General features: G+C 39.7%; 1 protein-coding gene across 1 annotated transcript in view; it reads left to right on the forward strand.

The window, feature by feature from the left end:
• The window catches only part of LOC149151938 (putative proline transporter 2), a 97,349-nt gene that overhangs the window by 66,429 nt on the left and 6,991 nt on the right, over positions 1-23,929 (forward strand). The window lies entirely within an intron of this gene.

A 23,929-nucleotide genomic window follows, 5' to 3' on the forward strand; every position in this document is an offset into this window, starting at 1 on the left:
TCCTTAGATACCACATGCCCCAAGTTACCTATGCCTGAAAGAAACTACATTTATTGAGCTTAGCATACAACTGATGTTCTCTCAACAATCTCAATACCAATGTTAAATTTTCAGCATGTTCCTCCTCATTCTTAGAATATATCAAGATGTCATCAATGAATACAATAATAAACATGTCCAGATAAGGACGCAACACACTATTCATCAAGCACATAAAATGTAGAAATTCCCACTATAGATCAACAAATTATGTAATATACTAAAACACAATACAAGATCTACTTCTACAACACTTTGCGGAAGCTTAATCGAATTGAGCAAGATCAATTGAACACATATAACTGATAAGGAGAAATCAATCACACATAACATAGAAGAAAAACACGGGGAAAGCCTTAGCCTAAAAGCCCAATCTCTGTATTATCATACAAGTGGAAAATAGTCACAGAATTACACAAACCCTTAGCTTGGAAGCCAACCAGCTCTCAGTATAATCCCTCTGCTGCTCATAGATAGTCAAAGGCCTCTCACAAACATTCTCCTCTGCCCTCCAAGCCTCCTATTTCCTTGCGCAGTTTTTCCTGGGGTCTAGTGCTTCCACATGTGTGAATTGGCCTCTTCACACACTCACTAACCTCTAATCTAACTACACAATCCTGAAGGAGATAAATCCTTCTCCATGGATGAGCTTCCTTTATAGGAAAAATCCATCCAACTAATAGTACATTGTCCCTCCTCCGATCTCAACTGGGTCTCTGTCTGAACTAACATGCATGAGTTATTCATGAGAGAATATTCAGTTATCTGAAGTGCAGCAGTTATACGCAAGCATGCATTAACTAACTGAATTAATATTAATTTAAACAAACTGTTTAAATCAATCTAACTGGACTTGACTCAGTTAACTGAGCCAACTAATTACAACTCAAATTAGAACTCATCCTTATCTCTTTAACTGATGGATAAATTCCTCAATTAATAGAGAAATTGTTGCATGCCTTCAAATAGACTTCATGTTTGATTTTTCACAACTAATTAACTCATGGTGAATTAATTAATTTATTTTCAAACAGTGGTTAATTTCAAATTCGAATTTTACTTCCTATTTTAGTGCAGAGACTGACTAAAATTGGAATCCATCCTGAACTGCTAAAAGTAGCAATTCTATTTTTAGCACTTCCATTTTTCATTCCCTGTTTCTCTATCCATCACTGGTACCCAAACTGTTATTTATAGCAGTGCTATTTTAGCACTTCTATTTTTAGCATTTCTTGTTGCTATTTTCAACACTCCCTCTCAATAAGAAAGGCATTCAACTTGAACCCAATCTTGTACCTTTGGAATGTTCTGCATGCAACACTTCTCCCAAGTGTGGTTGCTCCAGCAACTCTAGAAACAAAAAAAATCCCAACTGACCTCTCTGTTGGGCTAGAAACATACTCTGGTGCTGAAGCTCTACCTGCTACCGACAAGTGCTCCCTCTCTGACCTCTGAGCTGCTGCAACACTCCATGCATCTCGTACCATTGCACACTTCTCTATGCCATCCTACACTAGTGCAACACTCATGTGCCTCTCGCATTGCTGCAGCTTGCTAGCTCTAAACAGTCCTAGGACTCCTGCACTGTAGCTCTCTCTGCCACTCCATCCGCATCTGTCTCTACCCAATCAGCCAGTCCTACTACTCCTCATCGGGGCTCCTGTAGCAAAGTCGAATCAAAGAGGTTGGGTACCTCAAGGATCTTGCCCCTATTCCAGCCTTCTTGGGACGATCACTCCACATCGCCCCACCTCCTACCTGGAGGTATGGATGCATGTGATCCCTCTACCCACTTGGCTCGAAATTTCCCCCTACTGGAGGTCTTTGCATGAGTGGATGCCTCCACTCTATCTCCTCTCGGCTTCCCCAGTTGTGGCTGCTCCACAACCTCCTAAAGCTGCTTCACCAATTGTGGCTCCTCCACAATCGTCTGAGACTTCTTCTGGTGTTGCATGTTGAGAGGTAATGTACTCTCCCTCTCAACCACCAAGTCTCCATCAGTTTCCTTGCTCCTAAAGGCTTTGCATGCATCTTGAACCTCAAGAGCATACAGGTTTTTGACTCGTGAACCGATCTGCTTCACCCGTCTAGTGATGATCTGTCTAAGGAAAACCTTTCCCTTACTGAAGACTACATCATAGCCTCTGTCTTCCAGCATTGTGATCAACACCAAATTTCTCTTCAGTCCTGGCACATACTTGACATCGATCAAGGTAATGCGAGCTCCATGCTCCCTCTGAAAAACAATCGTGCCTACACCTAAGACACTATACTTTTAATCATTACCCATCCCTATGAGTATCTGGAGATCTTTCTCCTCCAAGGTATTGAACAAACTCTTGTCACCGGTCATGTGGAAAGAAGCTCCACTGTCAAGAAACCAACCACTTCCCACCATGGATGAAACCATGCATGCGAACAGTGTGAAATCCAACTCAAACTATGAGGCCAGTGCCTCACCTTCTGATCCTTTCGGATCCCTTCTTGGATTTCCTCAGTGGACAATTTGTAGCAAAATGGCCCACCTCATGACAATGAAAGAATCACACTTTCGATTTGTCAAACTTCTTCCCACCATGGGAAGAACTGGATTAGGAAAGAGAATCCTTCTCCTTCCCCTTCTTCGCCTTACTCACTAAGGCGCATTTTTCTTCATCCTCCATGGATGAAGAACCATCTCTGGTGCTTCTTCTAATCTTCTCCTGCATCAGATCTGACCAAAGTCGTTCCTAATCTGGCAGTTTCTCTTTTCCATTAACCAAGTCCTGGTAGCTATGCCAACTCTTAGGAAGACCGAGAAGTGCAAGACTCACCATGTCATCATCAGTTGTCGTGATCCCTACACTTCCAAGCTCATCCCTGCATGTGGTGAGCTTGTTCAGATACATAGAGATCGTGTCACCCTTTTCACACTTGATCTTCTGAAGCTTGTCTTCCAGCGCCAACTTCCTCTGTTCGCTATTATTCTGATATAGATCTTTCAATGTTTTCCACATTGAAAATGGTGTCTCCTTCCCATGGAGACTCGAGACTATGTGATCTTGAACTCCCTCCAAAAGGATTCTCCTTGCTCTAGCCACACATTTCTTCCATTCCACTAGTTGAGTAGCATCAGTCGGCTTGGGGACTTCTTGATCAATGAAGTCCTTTAGACCATTATCCTCTAATACTGCCTCCATGCGATCCTTCCAAGCTATATAATTCGAGCTGCCATCAAGGGCATACTCGAGTCTTAAACCACTGAACACCATAGGTGAAATAGGGATGTGATAAGAACTCGATTTCTATATTTAGGAATCACAAACTTCAAACTTCTCCCTTCTTGTATATTGTTCTTCCTTGTTCACCTTTGCTCTAATACCATGTAGAAATTCCCAATGTAGATCAACAGATTATGCAATATACTAAAACACAATACAAGATCTACTTCTACAACACTTTGTGGAAGCTTAATCGAATTGATCAAGATCAATTGAACACATATAACTGATAAGGATAAATCAATCACACATAACATAGAAGAAAAACCCAGGGAAAGCCTCAACCTAAAACCCTAATCTTTGTATTATCATACAAGTGGAAAATAGTCACAGAATTACACAAACCCTTAGCTTGGAAGCCAACCATCTCTCAATATAATCCCTCTGCTGCTCATAGACAGTCAAAGGCCTCTCACAAACCTTCTCCTCTGCCCTCCAAGCCTCCTATTTCCTTACGCAGTTTTTCTCGGGGTCTAGTGCTTCCACATGTGTGAATTGGCCTCTTCACACACTCATTAACCTCTGATCTAACTGTGCAATCCTAAAGGAGATAAATCCTTCTCCATGGATGAGATTCCTTTATAGGAAAAATCCATCCAGTTGATAGTACATTGTCCCTCCTCTGATCTCAATTGGGTCTCTGTCTGAACTGACATGCATGAGTTATTCATGAGAGAATATTCATTTATTTGAAGTGCGGCAGTTATATGCAAGCATGCATTAACTAACTGAACTCACATTAATTTAAACAAACTGTTTAAATCAATCTAACTGGACTTGACTCAGTTAACTGAGCCAACTAATTACAACTCAAATTAGAACTCATCCTTATCTCTTTAACTGATGGATAAATTCCTCAATTAATAGAGAAACTATTCCATGTCCTCACATAGACTTCATGTTTGATTTTTCACAACTAATTAACTCATGGTGAATTAATTAATTTATTTTCAAACAGCTGTTAAGTTCAAATTCGAATTTTACTTCCTATTTTAGTCCAGGGACTGACTAAAATTGGAATCCATCCTAAACTGCTAAAAATAGCAATTCTATTTTTAGCACTTCCATTTTTCATTCCTCGTTGCTCAATCCAGCACTGGTACCCAAAATGCTATTTATAGCAGTGTTATTTTTAGCACTTCTATTTTTAGCATTTCTTGCTGTTATTTTCAACATAAAAGTAGCTGGAGCATTAGTCAAACCAAACAAAACTACAACAAACTCATAATGCCCATAACTGGTCCAGAAAGCAGTCTTGTAGATGTCCTCTTCTTGAATGTGTACCTGATGATATCCAAATCTGATCTATAACTGAAAACTTGAAGATTTGAACAAATTGCAAGTGAAATTTTATGTGTTTTGGGTAATGGATCAATTTACTAAACACATAAACAAGTGAATTTTAACCAAATTTTACAGCTAAACAAAGACAAACAACCATATTTGAAACACATAACACAAAACATAATAAAGGAGTTCACCCCTCTCCTGGGCTACCTCTCTTGGTCCAGCTTCCAATGCAAAGCCTCTTTTATTAAGTGCTCAAAAGTGTGTTTTCATGGCTTTACATTTCTCAAAATGAAAAAATGTTGTCTCCAATGGCTCCAGAACAGTAAAAAACCCTTAGTTGGGCTTTTGTTGCAATAAAAAAGGTAAAAAAATGACTGAGTTATGCTTTAGAATCTTGCTAACCGTCCTCCCATTCGCACCCACCTGCTATCTATTCTACAAAATCTGCCTTTTTGTGGCTACGTGGAGCAACAATTTTTCCCTGCACCAGCGAGATTCTCGCCAGTTCAGGTGCAATTTGTCGAACCCTTAAATGCACTATGTTTACCCACAAACTGTTAAAAACGTGCCATGTTGTGCATTATGGGTCATTGGATGCGGGGTTGGTTTGAACTGATCCCGCCACTTTCTAACCTGTGCTCGGACTGTAGTAGGAGTTAGGTTTGGTTAACATCTATCAGGGGTTAGGTTGATGATTGTCACGCTCTTGGTCACATGATATGTCTAGTGACCTGGGGCTGGCCGCCCATTCCCTCCATTTGGTCATTTGCATGGGTGCCATGACTAAGGGTCAAGCTAAGCCATAGCCCCAAGCCCCCTCTTCCACGGTCCCATGGGTGTGGGGTGTGGCCATGGGCTAAGGCTTAACCCAACCCTTCCCCCAAACGCACCACCATTGAACTTTATATATGATTTGTGACCATACATTAACAAGGAACAAGATAGGCAAGCCGTGGAGGGCTTTGCTGACAGACTGTTGGTCGCGGTTTCAAATCCTATGGAGGCAGTTCAACCTCATACCAAAATTTTACACAAATGAGTGGAGGCCACATGGTAGCCACCAATTGGCCCACATGGCTCTCCCTCATTGGTCCAACACAATAATCAATGAACCAATAAAAACCACCATACACGAGCCAATAAGACGATGACACTTGTCATCTAATGATTGGTCCAAATAAATACATAGTCAAGCCCAGTCAGTGTACAGATTGTTGACTAGGTGTACCTGCAACCCAACTTTTAAAATTTTATTTGTTTGGCAATTCGATCAGAACACAATATTAGGAGCATACGATATTGGTTTTGAGTGAAACAAATTATATTGGATTCAGATCACCAAGATCTATCCAATCGTTTAGGTTTTGAGCTTTGTCGCACACTTTGAATTTTGAGCACTAATTTGATCCCCTGGATCACTCCTCCCCATTGGAAGCTTTTGGACCTCCAAAAGCTCATTTTTAGTCAACAATTAGATGAGGGTACAATTCCCTCACCCTTCTAGTCTTAATCCACTTAGATTTTCTTGGCTTTTTTCGCTTTGAGATTTTCATGAAAGTACATCACTTTCCCTGATTTTAGAATCCTTCTCTTACTGTTAAAGATGACATCTTGCTGCAATTTCCCAAGATTTTCAGAAAATAAAACTTCCCTTGAAGGAATTTGAACATTCCCTCCTCAGTCTTCAATCAAAGGAAACTTATTCAATTTCAAATTCACTTCACCTTGAACATTGTCGCCATAATGATGCTTAGCATGTCTAGCCTTGTTTTTGGCTCGACTCTTCACCAAATGTGATCACCATCACCATGCACCATTCTTTCTCAAAGCCAAAATATTATGAAACTCACAAGAAGATGTTTGGGACCAATGTCCTCTTTGTCAAATAGTCTTTGTATTTTCTTTTTGACATTTTCATGCTTTAACAATGGCATCTTGTTCACACCAATGTTCAACAATGAAGCATCCTACTGCAATTGCACTTCATTTTGTTTACCTCTTTTAGGAGGAAACTTGTTAGACTCCTGAAACATCTTATCACATGAATTAGAAACCTCAATGAAATCATATTTCAAACTTGATTCATATCCTTGAAAGGCTTTAGGTTTCCCAACATCTTTGTGCTTGAACATTAACAATGTAAAATCCTGACTAGCATTAACAATCCTCTTCATTTTTCCAACATTCACAAGAGATAAACTCAATTTCTTGTTATGCGCTCTAAAAATGTACTCAATCCCATTCTTGAACAAATGATATTTGTTCTCATGGTGATGAAAAATAGCTCTCCTATCATAAAGATATGGACTTCCCAAAACAATACCACATATATCAAGTGGAACTACATCAAGTTCAACCTCATCAAGAAAGTTTGCAATGATTGCAAATATATGTATGCATTTCCTTGTCACCTACAATTTTGCATTCTCACACACCCAACCTAAAGGATAAGGTTTAGGATGAGGAATGGTTTCTAAATTCAACTTCTTGACAATGTCTTCTGAGATAAGATTTTCTTGTGAACCATTATCAAACAATGTATCTATCTTGGTATGTTTTGAAATGACTCTAATGTGGAAAAGCTCTATTCTTGTTTTTCATATTGAGTATCATTGAGACAATTTGAAGAACTAGTACTTGCAATGTCCTTACCTTTCAAACCCATGGCTATGATCTTTGTTTCATCCCCAGAATCAAAACCTAAATCTTGTTGTGTAGTTGCAACAATCTTTCTTTCTCCTTGTTATTAAACTTTTTGGGTCTCATTTCAGGATGAAGTTTCCAACAATGGTCTTCATCATGGCCTTAGAACAATGTTTACATGTGATCTTTTCTCCTTCTTTCTTGACTGCAACATTCTTTTTATCTTTGCATTTAAATTCCCCTTTTCCTTTTTCTCCATACTTGAATGACTTCTCACTAGTTTCTTCAGAAACATTTTCCCTCTTGCATCTAAATGAGTTGCATGTACACAAACTTCATCTAGTTTGTAGGGTTAAACATGAGAATGGTATGTCTTAGGTAGCTATGTAATCCTCCAATGTAATTAACCAAAGTATCTTGAGAGGACAAATCTATACCGAAAATCAAAGCTCTTTTCCTAAACTCTTGAATATAAGATTGCACATATTGCCCCTTAGTTTCTCGAAAGCTTTTCCAATCCATGATAGCCTTTTACATGTATGCTAATGGGTAAAAATGCCTTCTTATTGCAACAACAAAATTATTCCAAGGGGATAAAACCTTACCATGTTTCTTCATGTCCTCTTGAGTTTTGGCTTACCACCAAATAAGTGTTGCACCTTCCAATATAAGAGAAGCAAGTTGAATTTTGGTCTCATCATCCTTGATTCTTTGTATCCTACAATACACTTCAATCTGACGAACCCAATTATCTAATTCTCAGCATCTACCTCTCCATTGTACATAGGAAATTCAAACTTAATATCAAGCTTAAATAAAGGAGTTTTTCCATGTCCTTTTGGAGAATTTGGAGGTGTTTGTGAAAAGGTAGAAGAAGAAGAAGATGAAGATGAAGATGAGGATGAGGATGATGGAGGTGAAGGTGGTGGTTTGTCACCATTCCCTCCATTCCCTTTTGGAGGCTTGTCTCCTTTTCCTCCATCTCCTTTTGGAGGTTTTGAGCTCTCTCCATACAACCTTGCATTTCTCTCTTCATAAAGAACCTTAACCATTTCAGACATCTCAAAGAATGCTTTTCTAAAAGTTTTTTCATCTTCAAATATCCCTTCAGGACATTATTTGTGTGCCATAACTATTGAAGCTTGAGGTGTGTTTGTTCTCCTTGAAAAAAATTGAGATCTTGGCTCCACAAGTTCTCCTTCTCCTCTTTTAAGCTTCAACCTTGTAAGCATCCAAAAAACACTAGTAAACAAATCAAACCTTCACAATAACCTGTTGCTCTGATACCAAAATGATCTGTAATTGAAAACTTGAAGATTTGAACAAATTGCAAGTGAAACTTTATATGTCTTTTGGGTAATGGATCAATTTACTAAACACATAAACAAGTGATTTTTAACCAAATTTTATAGCCAAACAGAGACAAAAAACCATATTTGAAACACATAACACAAACACATGATAAAGAAGTTCACCCCTCTCATGGGCTACATCTCTTGGTCCAAATTCCAATGCATGGCCTATTTCATTAAGTGCTCAAAAGTGTGTTTTCATGGCTTTACAATGCTCATAATGAAAAATATTGTCTCTAATGGCTCCAGAACAGTAAAAAACCCCTAGTTAGGCTCTTATTGCACTCAAAAAGGTAAAAAAATTGACTGAGTTATGCTTTAGAACAATTTTCCTACTAACTGTCCTCTGATTTGCACCGACTTGCTATCTATTATAAAAAATCCACCTTTTGCGGCCATGTGGAGCAACAATTTTCCCCGCACTGACGAGATTTCCGTCGGTTCGGGTGCAATTTTTTAAACCCTTAAATGCACTATTTCGGCCCATGAACCATAAAAAAATGTGCCATGTTGCGCATTATGGGTCGTTGGATGCGGGGTTGGTTTGAACTGATCCCGCCACTTCTAACCCGCACTCGGATTGTAGTTGGAGTTAGGTTTGGTTAACATCCGTCAAGGGTTAGGTTGAATATTATTGCGCTCCTAGTTGCATGAGATGTCTGGTGATCTGGGGCTGGCCCCCCATTCACTCCATCGTGGTCATCTGCATGGGTGTCATGACTATGGGTCAGGATAAGCCCTACCCCCATGCCCCCTCCGTCACAGTCCCATGGGCGTGGGGTGTGGCCACGAGTTAAGGTTTAGCCTGGCCCTTCCCCCAAACGAGCCACCATTAAACTTTATATATGATTCGTGATCATAGGTTAATAAGGAACAAGATAGGCAGGCTGGTGGAGGGCTTTGCTGATAGATTGTTGGTAGCAGTTTCGAATCTTGTGGAGGCAGTTTGGCCTCATACCAAAATTTTACACAAATGAGTGGTGGCCACGTGGCAACCATCGATGGGCCCACGTGGCTCTCCCTCATTGGTCCAACACAACAACCAATGGACCAATAAAAACCATCATACACGAGCCAATAATATGATGACACTTGTCATCCAATGACTAGCCCAAATAAATACACAGTTAAGGCCAGTAAAATACCCAGTCAATGTACAGATTGCTGACTGGGTGTACTTGCAATCCAACTTTTAAAATTTTAACTATTTGGCAATTCGATCATAACACAATATCAGGAGCATACGATATCGGTTTTGAGTGAAATGAATTGCATTGGATTCAGATCCCTTAAATCTATCCAATCATTCAGGTTTCGAGCTTTGTCAGACACTTTTAATTTTGAGCACTAATTTGATCCTCTAGATCAATATCGTAGATAAATCTTTTAGAACATTGTTGCTCCCTTCAACTAATCAAACAAGTCATCAATTCTCGACAATGGATACTTGTTCTTGATGGTTACCTTGTTCAACTACTTGTAATCAATGCATAACCTGAGAGTACCCATCCTTCTTCTTCACAAACAATATTGGTGCACCCCGAGATGACACACTTGACCTAATGTACCCCTTGTCAAGAATTTCCTTCAACTGCAACTTCAATTCTACCAACTCTGGAGTGCTCATCATGTACGGTGTCTTTGATGTTGGTGTTGTCCTTGGTACCAATTCAATGGAAAAGTCCACTTCCATGTGAGGAGGCAACTCTGAAATCTCAGCTGGAAACAAATCTTGAAGTTGCTACAAGATCGAGCACCTACTCAATACCTCTGCATCTTCATCTTCCTTACCTTTATCGCTAAAAATATGCACTGCAAATAACACACCTCCTTTCTTGCGACTGCGCTTTTCCTGTATAACTATCACCTTTCTAACTGATGTTGCCTTCTTGCCTTGTAAGATTCTTTATTTTCCATTGTCATCGAAGCACTCAATGGATTTGTCATAAAAATCCACCTTATTCCTATGAAGATACAACTAGTCCATACCCAAAAACATACTATATGATCCCAACGACAATACATCCAAATGTGCTGAGGTAGGAATACCATTCAACTCGAATGTGCAAGCTCTCATTAGGGGAATTTTGAGGTCTAAAATAGGTCTACTAAGAAAAACGTACAACCAAAATAAAATTTATAAGAACCAATAGGATTCAAGATGATGATGTCAGCCATGGAAGACGATTCACCATTTTTGGAGTAAAAAAGTAAAAAGATTAAAAAATAATAAAATAATAAAACTACTTTTTCAAATCGTATTTTCAACTTATCTCCCTAAGGTTTTACTCAAATTTCGAGTGGTAGTACTCATTGGATGAAAAGTTTAATTCCTCATCTAAGGAGTACCCATGTTGCATAATTTTGATGGACCCTACTACACGAAAAATGAGAAATACATGAAAAACATGATTGCAATCACATTTTTTCATGTATTTCTCATTTTCATGTAGCAGGGTCCATCGAAAGTATGCAACATGGGTACTCCTTGGATGAGGAATCAAATTCGACATCCAATGAGTTTTGCCACTTAAAGTTTGAGTAAACCCATAGGGAGATAATTTGAAAATATGAGTTGAAAAAATAGTTTTCTCTTTTTTCACTCTAAAATTTGATGATGTAATCTAATATTATTTTAATATATCCACTATTATTTTATAATTTCCTTAGGAGGCCCATTTTAGACCTCAAAATTCCCCTAATGTACCAAGTGATGAAATTTTTTCTTTGTACCTGTAGCCAACTACACTAACCAAGATTATGCATGCACTTCTTTATTCAACCCACACTTATCCACCAGGTTAGGATTAACATAACTATAATTAGATCCAAGGTCAATCAAAATAGAAAAAACTTGATCACAAAGCTTATTGTCCATCTTAATAGTAGATGTTTGGTGATATGCCTGCGTATTATCCAACGTTGCATAGATACGAGGAACGCTCTTCCCAACATCCCCAACATCCCCAACTACCACCATATGCCCCATTAGTCCTATCCTCCTACCCATGGCTGATCTGATGTGGTACCTGTCTCTACAACTCTAACAAACTCTCAAGGATTATTGCATTGACTTCTGCTTGTTTCTCCTGTGCTTGAATGATCATGTCATTATCTTCCTTGCAACTTCTTATTTCTACCTTCAAGCTTCTTAATGTGTCTGCTAAGTCATAAGAGTGCCCAACACCATGCCGCTCATCTGATTCATAGGGAGAATCTCGTGAACTATAGTCTACCATCTTGCGAGTTATCTTTGATCTCTTTCCTGCAAGTATACCATGTCAGCTAAAACCAAAACATAACATGATCAACATACCTCAGTGTATTTTTGGGGAGGATATCTCATCTGCAAGATCAACTAGATTAGCATAATACATGTATAATCATAATCATAACATTATATAAACATCATTTCAACCATAATCCAGTTATCAATGCATGACCATACCAACCACATATCATGCCTCATCCACAACAACTATCACTATGTTAATACAGACATAACAACACATAAACATTGATGTGAACAACCAATGCATAACCAACATACACTTAGGATGAATACATCCAACAACAACACTATCAACTTTCACATGGCGACACAACTGCAACCATGACTAACACCATGCATACACCACAAACACATATACCATAAGCACAAAAACACATATACAACCGACATGTAGGCATAACCAACACAACGCCCATCCAATCTGAGGGGTGAACCATGCTCTAATACCACTATGTAACACCCTCCTCCCATATTTACCCAAGCTAACCATTCCACTAGGGTAAACATTTGACGAGAGGCTACTATGATGTGATTCAACTCCCCATGTACATTTAAGGAAGTGGAATTGATGAAACTAAAGCAAAATGACCGTTCACACATGCTATAGAACCTTCAAGAGCCAAACAACCCTTCCAGGTCACTAACCCCTAAGGCAACTTGAAATTTTACTGACATGGAGCCTTAGCCTCTCCCATGACAAGCCATGCATATGATTGAGGCCTTCTAGTTGCTCCCCCAACAAGGCATGCCAACAACTGGGGACTTTTTCAACCAATTCAAAGCTAAGAACCCCAAATTATGAGCCACTTTTTCAGGCCCAAGACTCAGGCCACTACCCAAAACTTCATGAAACCTCCAGAAATGATAAATAACACTGAAACAAGGTTACTAATGCAAGCACTTGATCAATGAGTTGACTGGAACCCAACTAGCCATGACATGCATTTTGTCAACCATGTCACAAATATGGAATCTACATGTCACAACAACATATCTGAGCACAGGGGTCTCATACTTATCTGATACTCGTAAAGAAGCATTGATGCCTTATCACGTTAGCTGCATTATCATATATTAGGTCATATATTCATTGTTCATTCATTTACTAATCAAAACACGATGAGAGCCATATATCAAGACTGCCATAAAACATACTCATAACCAACATAAGTAACAAGGATATAACAACCATAAAAACCACATATGAACCAATACATTTACATATGAAATACCAAGGAGAAGGAACTCTTATTAATGACTGCATAAGCCAACCAGGTTTAGGACTTCCACGAACCACCTAACCGTAGATTGGCTGAACCAAGTATTTCTTTCAACCAATCATCCTCGTGCCATATTCCAAGCATGAATGTGGGACTCACAACAGAACCAATCCAGGTTTCCTCGAGATTTATCGCAATCCCCACTAGATCACTATGCCCTAAACAAGCATAAATGCCTCCGGATCCCTCCATCTACACCATGAGGAATTTTCCTACATCCTAGTCTCTAGGCTTTACCGTATATCCCACCATTTACCGGTCGACAATTCCTATGCCTAATCAAGACTCCACCCTCCAGGCTTTACCATATATCTCGCCATTCATTGGTCGAGGATTCCTAGGCCTGATCGAGGGCACACACCTCTAGGATTTACCGTATATCCCTCCATTCACCGATCGAGGATTCCTAGGCACACAAAATCTGACTTTACCGCAAACCCACCTTCTTTGGTCCAGGGATTCCTAGGCCTTGTGTTCTTTATTTCAAAGACCACCTCACTCAGTTTGAAACCATCCAGAAATCTAGCTTAACCAAATAAAAGAGAACCCATCACACCATGGCTATCCGAAAATGGCAAGGCAAGGATGAAGAACACTGCCACACTTGGAAAAACCCATGCCCATGACAACAAGAGAACCAAGAACACACATGCATAAGCAAGCATGCCAAAACTAGGAAGGAAATCATACATGCAACTCGATACCTACAAGCAATCCCATTTTAGCCGCTTGATCGTGCTCTTCCTTGCTTGATCTTTGCTTCCCTTGATCCAATGTTGAAGTGCTCTAAGAAAACTCTAAGTGTACAAGAGTAAGAGAGAGAAAGAATAGAGAGAGAGCTCCAAAACTGAACTGACAAAAGGTTGTGAACTGATCCTCAAAAGCCTTTTATCAATAAGGCCTCTATTTTCTTCATTTTCCATTATTATCCTTCATTTTCCTCTTCACATGTAACATGTGACCTTTCACCTGCCTTTTCTCCTAATTTTTCATAAATAAAATGTCAATTAATGTCTTTCCAAAGTCTTTGCCATTTCCTTTGCCAATTTCCTTAGCTATAATAAATCACATGAACACCCACACTAGGATGTCTTGCCCAACATTCAACTTGGAATAAGTGTCCCATGACCTTGGTTATTATTTTTCCTTTATTAACTTTATTTACATGAAATTTTGACGAGATTGTTACAAACATTAGTTTATTTTTATAAATAAGTTACTTATAAAATGACCCACTGGGAATCACTTTTACAATGAAACTACTTTATCAATTAAAGTTGCATGCAAAGAGTAATTAAAAGGGAATATTACAACCACTTTATAATGATTATTTTAAAGTGAAATACACTTTACAATAAAGTTATGAAATAACTAAAGATGCATGAAGTTTTTTTCAAAAAATAGCTTGAAAAAAGAAAGATTTGAACTCAAGGTACCTTAATAAACAAAGTAACTTTCAACCAAGTAAGCTAGCGCAAAGTATGTATGATCTTTAATGAATGGGGATATATCTTCTTCTTCTTCTTCTTCTTTTAAATACTCTTTGCCTCATTCTAAATGATGACCCCAAAACGCTTGATTTTGCTTGCAAAACAACTTCAACATGGTTGCATGAATAAACAAATAAGATTTTGAAAACTATTTTTTGAATTATAATGGGGTTAGATATTAATTAGAGTACCTAGAAAATGCAAGTTTTCTCTCTGTTTTTCATTTGCCAAGATTCCATAATGTGTAAGGAAAAGAGCATATGCAATAAAGAGAACACTTTCCACCCTAATTCTGATTTCCTGATATTGCACAAAGCAGATGAAAAAGAACATACGTAGACTGTAAATATTTGCATACTAGGAATAAAAAATAGAAAATTCAAATATGAACTCTATAAAAAGAAAAAAATAAATAAATAAATTAAAAGTGCGTATTCAAAGTGTATATCTCCAAATATGACAAAAAATGTCATATCTTGAGCAAATGGAAACCTTTTCAAGAGAAATGAAAAATGATTTTAATTGAAAGTAGCACTCTAGTCACAATAGAATAGTCCACTCAACCCAAAATTGCACAAAAGTAACAAATCTAAGAAATGTGACAACATAGGCTCAACATCTTGCTCAACAATGAGAGAAACTCTTTAAATGGGCTTTGATACCATATTCAGGAAAACAAGGTATTCCATATAGGACAAACACCTTAAGTAACCACTTACACAACTAGATAAAAGATCATAATGGCAATATTTTTGTATTATTAAAACCATGTAAGAAGGAAACAACCCATGGTCCTAGCCAATGTGGCCAATGGAGGCAATTTTATTAATGCAAAAGAAAATTTGTACATAAGAGAGTTTTTCACAATCAATCATCATCAATGACCCTCTATGTTTTTTAAATAGAGATTGTGGACCAATCAGTTGTTAAGCCATTGATCAGTAGTTGTTGGTATTGACAAGAATATGATATCACTCTCTGTCTAAAACATATAATGATCAATTACAATACAGCTAATCCATACTAAAAAAACACACTATGAAACACACTTTTACCTAAAAACACATTAGATCAATCTCATCTTAACTAACTCCTAAGTGTCCAAATTCATAAGAAACCAAGCACGAGTTCCTAGAAAACAAGATGGTCATCTCAAATAGAATCTTTGGCCCAAGAGTGAGATAGAGTTTCATGTTTAACACACTAGGGATGCGTCACCTCACTAATGACATGATTCAAGGACTTCAAACATTTCCTTTGGCCTATACTCTTTTTTAGGGATCATGGGTCATATAAAGGGGCATTGACCTTGACAAGAGCCCCCTCGAAGAAATATTTAGCTCACAAATATATTTAATCGATGATTGCCATGAAATCACATTCACAAGCATTGACCTCTTACTACTTATAATGAATATCAAGTTATCACTTATTATAGTGAACTCAAAAAGAGGAGTGTAGACAACTCAAGTAAGGCCATTTAATTCTAATAATAACATAGCACACAATAATCCTCCAAATTTTTGGATATAAAACCAATCAAGTTCTTTGAATGAGCAACTGTAAAAATGTTAATAATGCATTTATTAATAGTCGCACCACATTTTTTTTGTCATAATATATATATATATATATATATATATATATATATATATATATATCTATATATTATGTTTACTTTTATTATATGCATGTTATAGAAAAAAATGAGAGACATTTAAGAAAATTGATTAAGCTATTAACAAAAATAATAATTCATAAGAAACACTTGATGTTAAGCTTGTACATTTTTGTATATCTAACTAGGATATTCTAATAAAACAATAAGTTATAAGTAATAGACTTGAAAGTGGAAGTTAAGCCATTGCTTTCATATTTTCAAAGGCCAAATTTCAATAGTCTTCTCCTTCCCTCCGGGTAATGAGTTTAAAATCAATCTCTCTCTCTCTCTCTCTCTCTCTCTCTCTCTCTCTCTCTCTCTCTCTCTCTATATATATATATATATATATATCACACAATAAATTAAAATGCCACTAATAATATTAAAAAATGTGAATATGTTTATATTACATATAATAGTAAGATGCAAAAAATATATTTTTATCTCAAAAACTATTGTATAACACATTTTCTCTCTTTTTCATATATACATGTGTGTGTATTTGTTACTTTAATGATTATATGTGGATGTGAAGTTAGAGTTTGCAAAGGTTGCAACATTTAGAGATAATTTTGGAGGAAAATGGAGCAAATCTATAAGTATTTTAGAGTTTATAATCTTGAAATTAAAAGAAATATACCATTTCCAAATTCTCCTCTTAAAAGTTGGTCTTTCACCCATTGAGAGTATCACTATAATAAAAAAACACAATGCAAAAACCTAATATAACTAACATGAAATACAATAAGCTTCCTATCATTGTTTCAAATTCAATTCAAAGTTACTTATAACTTAATAGAGAGGGGCTAAACCATTGGAGAATACCATCTAATATTGAAATCATTATAAATAGTATCACATCACATTTTAATGGTTAAGAACTTATGTTTCTTTGTAAAAAACCAAAAATTTAAATCCAATAAGGATAGTAGAGATAAGGTATATACACTTTTCTAAACTTTAAATACCAATTTGGTGTCTAACTTTATTGTTTTTTTGACAGAAACGGTTAGGTGATGTATTAATTCTCGGCGAAAAATGCCTCATTGCAGATTACAATAAATAGACAGAATTCAAATTTCTCTTCGGATAGGAACCAGATGATTTCCCCCCTAGTGAGTCTGCGAATTCTTTGGACTATCATACGATTGGTCTTCTCTATTTTTCCTGATTTACATAAATAGACAAACTGCTCCAATAAAAGACAGTAAAACATTTTAAACTAATAGTCAAGGGATGGGATCCCAACCTTCATCTTCATTTCTTAGCAGGACTCCTGGAGAGAGGGGAGCCGCTTTGTTGGCTTCAGCATCGGCTTCTTTATTGTTATCTCTCTTTACATGGAAGAATTCCAGGTTCTGAAAGGAATTAATAAGAGTTCTAATTCTGTTCATCAATCTTGAGAGCCTTAGATCAGTAGGAAGGGAGCTGTCAACAATGATCTTAATGATGGATTGGGAGTCCCCAAAAACAATTGCATCTTTGATACCCAAGGATATGAGCTGTTTGAGGCCCTGAAAGAGAGCCAGAGCTTCGGCTTGGATGCTTGTGTTGAAGCCCGCGCCCCAGGCAAATCTTAGTTCAGTTTTGTTCTCAGCATTTTTGATTACTCCACCTGCACCGGATCTGCCAGGGTTGCCTTTTGCTGCCCCGTCAAAAAAGAGAATGTATCTTGCCTTCTTGCTGCAAAACTCAGTAAAATCTACAGCATCCAGTCGAATTTGCCAATTTTTATGGAGAGGAGGGGATCTGATAATATCAGTGAAATTGAGATGAAGATGAGCGCCCCATGCAGCTTCTTGGTCACTTAAATCTGCTCTGTCCAGCTGATCGCCCAAACAGTCTCTTAGGTGGCATTTGATTTTTTCCCATATGATCTTAAGGTCACTTTTTTTGTCTCTGAAGATACGCTGGTTTCTTTCCAGCCATATATGCCAGCAAATGAGTTTAGGGAGGATGAGCCAGGCGTCTTTAATGTGGGCGTTCTGAAGGGAGCCTCCTGGAAACCTTGACTTCCAATTAGCAAACAGGTCTGCGCATCGATTTGGCAAGGCGAAGCCAGCATTCCATGGTTTTAAGGCCTCGGTCCAGAGATCAGCGGAGAAATTGCAGCGGAGCATAAGGTGGGGGGCATTTTCCTCATCAGTTTCACATAACGAGCAGCGGGATGGCCCGCTGTAACCTCTTCTGCGCAACCTGTCGTCTGTCAATATCTTTTGATGGCATAAAAGCCAGCTGAAAACATCAATTTTAGGAATTGAGGTCCGCGACCATATCCCTTGCCATGGCTTCGGATCAGGGGGAACGTGAGGTCGAAGGGAGAGGAGTTTATAACCAAGCGCCACTGTGTATCGACCAGATGATGGCCCCCATCCCCTGATGTCGGGTTTCCTGGAATTTAAAGGTGCTTTGCCTGCTAAGAGGGATCGGAGGGAGACGAGATCGCTGGAGAGGTTGTGAGGTACCTCGATGTCAATCCAGTTCTTCCATTTGCCGTTTTCCCATTGAGAGATATCCCAAAGCGTTTTTAGGCCCGCTCTGTCCATCCATTCTCTCAGCATCAGCAGAGAGCGGTCTTCAGAGAGGGGCTCACTGTCCATGATTCGATCATCCCAAATGCTGATGCGCTTACCATTTCCAGGAATCCAGTGCGCGTGGAGATTGATCAAGGGGGCCGCTTTGATGCACAGTTTGTGGACCAGCATTCCAGTTTTTGGTTTGGGTTTGTCCAGGCAGCGGGTTCTCTGTCCACTGAAATATTTCCTCCACATCGCAACCTGAGCCCAACCCGGCTTTGGAGCTATAATCCTCCACAGGAGTTTTGCACCCAAGGCAATGTTTTGCTTGCTGAGATTCTTGAAGTTGAGACCTCCTTCCATTCTGGGCAGTGAGACTGTGTCCCAGTTAATAAGGGGAATTTTTTTCTCGTTATCTTTCCCACCTTTCCAGAAGAAAATCCTGATGTAATCCTCCATTTTTCTCATAATACCTGTAGGTGCCATCATGACTGCAGCTTGGTAAGTAGGAAGGCTGTTCAAGACAGCTTTGACCAGCACTGTCTTTCCAGCCAAGTTGAGCCAGTTGAATCCCCAGGTGTGAATTTTGAGCTTGAATTTTTCCAATAACGGCATCCAATCTTTGCTGAGGGCCCTTTTTTGGAAAACAGGGAGCCCCAAATATTTGAAAGAGGTCCAGGAAGAGGAGGCTGCAAATCCAAAGCAGTTGGAGATAGCTTGGAGGAATCTGGGGGAAGAGTTCCAGCAGTAAATGTGACATTTGCCTTTGTTAATTCTGCTTCCTGAGTCTTCACAGTAAGCATCCAACACTTCTTTGAAATGATTAGCCGTGGACAAGGAGGCAGTGCCCAACAGGAGAGAGTCATCCGCAAAAAGGGCATGGTTTATGTTTTTTACACCTCTTGCAATGTTCAGTCCCGTTATTTCTTGGTCATTCTGCTTTTTTATTAGAAGGAAACTTAGGACAGAAGCTTGGAGGACAAAGAGCAAGGGGGAGAGAGGGCATCCTTGTCTCAGCCCTCTAGTGGCTTTAAAAAAGTCAGTTGCCCTCCCATTTACCAAAGGGGCAATCCAGGGCTCGCTGATACAAGCTTTGATCCAATTGATGAATTTGAGTCCAAAGCCAAATTTGTGGAGGACCTCAAACAAGAATCTGTGCCTTACCCTGTCAAAGGCACTTTCGAGGTCTAGTTTAATGGCCATTCCTTTCTCTTTCCAGATCAAACTTGAATGAATCGCCTCTTGGACCAGAATAAAATTATCAACAATCTGCCTTCCCTGGATGAAGCCTCCCTGATTCTCGGGGATGATGTCAGGAAGGATGGTTTTTAATCTGTTTGCAATAACTTTTGTTATCAACTTGTAGCCTATATTGCAGAGGGAAATAGGGCGAAATCTGGAGAAGGAGCTGGCACCTTTTTCCTTAGGAATAAGGGCCAAGAAAGCTGAGTTGGTGCTTCCCCCAATTTTCTGGCATGCTTGAGACTTCCTCACCATTCTGCACAAGTCTTTTTCCACTATCTGCCAACAGCTCTGCAAGAATCTAGCTGTGAAGCCATCCGGCCCCGGGGCCTTATCTGGCTCCATTGCGAAGAGAGCTGTTTTAATTTCATTACTGGTGACTTCTGCTTCTAAGTACTGCTTCTTATTGGTAGTGATCAGCGAGGGAACCTCGTTCACAGTATTTAATGCAAGCCCCTGTCCCTCTTCTTCATTATACAGCTTTTTGAAATGAAGGTATGCTGCCTTTTTTATACTTTGCATGTCTTTATGGCTTATATTCTCTTCCTTGATTTCTGAGATGGAGTTGAAACTTTTCCGGGCTTGGGCTTGCTTGTGGAAGAAGGAGGAGTTTCTGTCTCCAGCCTTAAGCCAAAGCCTACGGGATTTGACCCTCCAGTACTCTTCCTCAGCCAGACTTGCCTTGAGAAATTTTCCTTGTAGCTCAGCTTCCTTATCTAAAATTTCTTTTGTAATTTCTTCATTTTCCGACTTCATATGGTGGATCTCAAGGCTTTCTTGGATCTTTTTCCTTTCCACTGCTGGGTTAGGAAGGGATTTGGCCCAGGATTTCAAAGCAGCTTTCACTCTCCTGAGCTTTTCCTCCCATACATAGAAGGCAGAACCATTGACTGGTTGCTTCCAAGTATCTTTTACCAGCTGCATGAAGGTCTGTTCTTTAACCCAGAGGGGGCTGAATTTAAAAGGAATGGGGCCTTGATTCATGTGTGCCAGCAGATCGAGCTTGATGGGTCTGTGGTCTGAAACACTGCATGGAAGAATATGCATTCTAGAATCTAATCCAAGGAGAAGAAAAGAACTTTGTACAAAAAAACGATCTAACCTTGCAGCGATGTGCCCCGGGCCGAGTCTTTTGTTGGACCAGGTGTATTTGCCCGACGAGGGTTTTATGTCAATCAGGTCCCAATCCTGAAGCAGATCCTCAACCCATTCTCGCGCCGGATCCCTTACAATGCTTCCTCCACGCTTTTCAGCTAGAGAGAGGGTTAGATTAAGATCCCCTGCGATGATGACATTCTTTAAGTCTTCCGAGTCTGCCATATTTCTGATGGATTCCCAGCAGCTCTTTTTCTCACCTGCGCTGGTTGGAACATACACATTGAAGAGGCAGAAGGTCTCATTTAAATCCATGTGTTGTAGTTTGGTGAACAACCAATGGGTGTTGGCGACTTCTTTGATTTTTGAAACTTTATTTGCGTTCCAAAGGGTGCCCAGTCCTCCTGACGCACCGCGGGCTGAAACAACTTGCCCTTCACTTCTTTTCCACAGTTTATTGACTGAGTGGAGGAAGGACTTATCCTCCATTTTAGTCTCCTGGATGAGGAGTATATCAGGAGATTCAGTTCTTATCAGGCTTCTGACGGCTTCTTCTTTTGTTCTGCTCCCCATACCCCTACAGTTCCAGGAGACGATCTTCATCACTTGGTTTTTGAGTGGGGAGCTCCTTTAGAGCTCTGGTGCTGATTTCTAGTCATCTTCGGAGTTTTTGCCAAGAGTTTCTCGAGGGTTGGTTGGCTTCCTTGAAGTTTGTCTTTATAAGTCTCCTGTTCTCTTTTCTCGCGAGCTGATTTGCGGCCTCTCAATGATCTTCTAGGCGAGGAGTGTGAATCCCCTATTTCACCTTCCTCTTCTGAGTCCTCCGATCCTTGCTCTTCCTCGGCATCTTCTGTGGGTATGTCGTTTTGCTTGTCTGGACTAGGATCAGCTTGCTTTGATCCCGAAGGGACCTCCAAGTGGGGCGATGCTTCCTTCTGGCTCTCTATTCCTTTAGGATCTTCTGGTGCTGAGCTTAACGACGTAAATTTGTTACCTTGATCTTCCATGGGGGAAGCTTGAGTCGCAGGGCCTGGCTGGGGGACCTTGTCGTTCTTATTTCCTGGTCTAGGGTTTTTATGAGCATTTTTGGTCCTTTTGACCTGTGTCCATCCTTCCTCCTTGTTTTTTTCCCCTTCACTATTCTTTGGGCAGTTACGGGCAAAGTGGCCATAGACATGGCACTTTCTGCACTTAAACGGTAGCTGCTCATAATCCAACTTTTGGAGGTGCACCCAGTTTCCAACCTTTATTTTTATTGCCTCAGGCAGACCCACCTCAAGATCCACTTCGACACAGATTCGAGCGCAATCAAATTGATCTTTGTTGTTGGCTCGGTCTATGAACTTGCCCAATGTATTCCCAATGTGTTTAAGAGATTCCCAGTTCCAGCAGTGCATAGGCAGATTGGGCAGTCTAACCCACACTGGAACGGCTGTGGGAACGTCGACTGATGGATCAAAGTCAGGCGTCCACTTGTTGAGATACAGCCCTTGAGGGCCCATGAAATAGGGTCCATTGCGGAATATCAGTTCCTTATCCTCCTTTTCAGCAAATTCGAAGAGGAAGAAACCCTTCCCTAGGAAGTATGAGGTGACTCTGTGGTTGATCAGCGGTGCCCAATTCCTTGCTACCCAGCTCTCCGTGGTTTTGGGGGAGGGCCAGAGTCCAGTGAACTGCCCGACCAAAGCTCTCTCTGACAATGAGAGTGCAACCTGAATCGGCCCCTCAGGAGGGAGCTCGATCTCAGGAATATCATCTAAACGCTTAACAAACTTTGCGGCTTCAACTGCTTTCTTCTTTGGGAGAGATTCCAGCAGTTTAATGAACGCCTCTGCAGCAGAACCTTGAGGCGTTGACGGATCCATATTACCGACGGCTTAGCTCGGATGGGGCGAGCTTGCCCTGGCTTCAACTCTCATAGTCCACGATCCAACCCAGAGAAAGGAGGGACACCGCGCAGAGGGGTATAGATCGGGGAGGGATCCAGAAAAGAACACCGCGCAGGGGTGAGTCCGCGCCAGGAGCCACCAAGGCGGCCAACAGGGCCGAGGCTGGATCAAGCGCGGCGGGTGCTAGGTCTATCGGTGTCTAACTTTATTGTTATTATTAAAAGAAAATGTAATATAATGGAAAAAAAATAAAAAATAATAATAAGAAAATATTATTTAAATATCAATTTGGTTTATAACTTTAGGGCCGAGCGTCACCCGATGCAATGAGTGCTAAGTGAACTATTCAAATCATGAGAAATTAGTCACTTACGACTACCTCTCATGGAAATGGTCATACGTGAATGACTTACTTAACGCAGTTGAATCCCAAAAATGATATATAATGCACTGCGTAAACCCCCTATACTTAAATTAAAAAAGAGTGAAGGGATCTCTACTTGAATGGTTCATGAGGCACAATACTTGCTAAGGTTTTGCAAATGGGGTAGCAAGCTAAGTGGGCTTGATTGTGGGGAAAACTCCACAGTTAAGCGCACTTGAGCCAGAGGAGCTCTGGGATGGGTGACCTCCCGGGAAGTCCTGGTTACCGGGTGCAAGCCTCGGAAGTGATGATTGATGCTATGTGATTTATTTCACCAGTTTCAATCCCACTTCTTCACCCTTGTGAGCATCACCCGATGCAATGAGTGCTAAGTGAACTATTCAAATCATGAGAAATTAGTCACTTACGACTACCTCTCATGGAAATGGTCAACTATTCAAATAATGAGAAATTAGTCACTTACGACTACCTCTCATGGAAATGGTCATACGTGAAT

This window comes from Pinus tabuliformis, chromosome 9 (genome assembly GCF_031772625.1).
Source record: "Pinus tabuliformis cultivar Carrire ecotype Pingquan chromosome 9, CPIR1, whole genome shotgun sequence".
NCBI lineage: Eukaryota > Viridiplantae > Streptophyta > Pinopsida > Pinales > Pinaceae > Pinus > Pinus tabuliformis.